Source organism: Cynoglossus semilaevis, chromosome 10 (genome assembly GCF_000523025.1).
Source record: "Cynoglossus semilaevis isolate Cse_v1.0 chromosome 10, Cse_v1.0, whole genome shotgun sequence".
NCBI lineage: Eukaryota > Metazoa > Chordata > Actinopteri > Pleuronectiformes > Cynoglossidae > Cynoglossus > Cynoglossus semilaevis.
Window position 1 is genome coordinate 2,776,794 of NC_024316.1, and position 1,372 is coordinate 2,778,165.

The following is a 1,372-nucleotide window of genomic DNA, read 5'->3' on the forward strand; positions in this document are numbered from 1 at the left end:
GGGGGGGGGCAACACAGATGAGCAGCCTTTTTGTACAGCAGAGACGGATTTTGTTGGGTGTCAGTGGAGCACTTATAGCAAAACCGTAATCACTAAGCCCTGGCTTTATTGCCACAAAGGTTACCTCGCGTCACAAGCACTTAAATCATTATTGCTTTATGGTTAAAAGCACGGAGATCGATGCTGCACACACATGTAACCATGAAGCCAGAGATTTAAGCTTAGAACAGGTTCCATGTTTTGTTACCTATAGGAAGTGCTGCTAATTAAAGATCAGTAAATATTAACGACAGGGCACAACACAAACTAGGCTGATTTTGGAAGAGAAGTTGGTTAGAAGTTGCTACATTGTGAATAAGAGAAAACCACAGGCATAGTAGTTTTTTTTGTTCTTTTTTTTGTCAAAAATGCATATCATCTGTGAACTATGGGAAAACAATGCATTGCTACAACTCTTCAGAGGGCTATTAGAAAGTACAACTCAGATTAACTCGTTAGCAACAAGCCTGTGTCGAGGAGGCGTCGACCAGTGATTTAAATATGCCTCAGAGTACTGGCATCTCAATAACCAGTCACAGCTCCATGAATAGCTGTCAGCGTCACACAATAAACTATTTGTGCCAATTCAAACCACCGTTTTTCTCCAGGCTCGTTTAAATGTTTGACTTCCATCAAATACTGCAATCACAGCCTTTTATTTTTTTTTTCTGTATTTTTTCTCTGCACACAGGCGCTGCAGCCTCCGGCAGTGGTCCACTCCAGAGGACGGACAAGTGTTTTCCAGAGCTACACAACCACGCATCATCCAAGAGGACGATGCCGTCTGGACTCCTGTCTGCACAGCAGTCTGTAGCCACGGCTCTCATCTGTGCTCTCTACCACTGAGACAATGAGAGAAGCCCTCAGTGTAAGAGCTCTCGCAGTGGTTTGTCCCTCAACTCAACTCTGCGCTCTAACAGACCGAAACAGGGACAACTGTGACGAGCCGTTTTGCGGGTCACACACCTTGCTAAGAGGGATGTACAGGATTTTCCTAACTCCTGGTGTTTACATGCTAGTTTTATTTTTGCACTTAGAAAAATATCCATTGACTCGTCTAAGAGGCATTTACATCACAAGATTAAATGTCACACGTTGCACATTTCCAATTTGGACAAAATCAACATGTGCCTAGAGATAGTAACATCAGACAGATGTAACACCTTTATAGTTGCATACTGTTTACAGGTGAAAAGATGGGAGCTGGGTGATCAATTCTTGAGTGGTGCTGTCTGTTTGAAAGCAAGATGTACAGTGGTGGAGAAAGATGGATGCGCGCCAAATGGTTCAGGAGCAAGTGGACAGCGAGGTGTCCACCTCTTCTGAGGGGCGT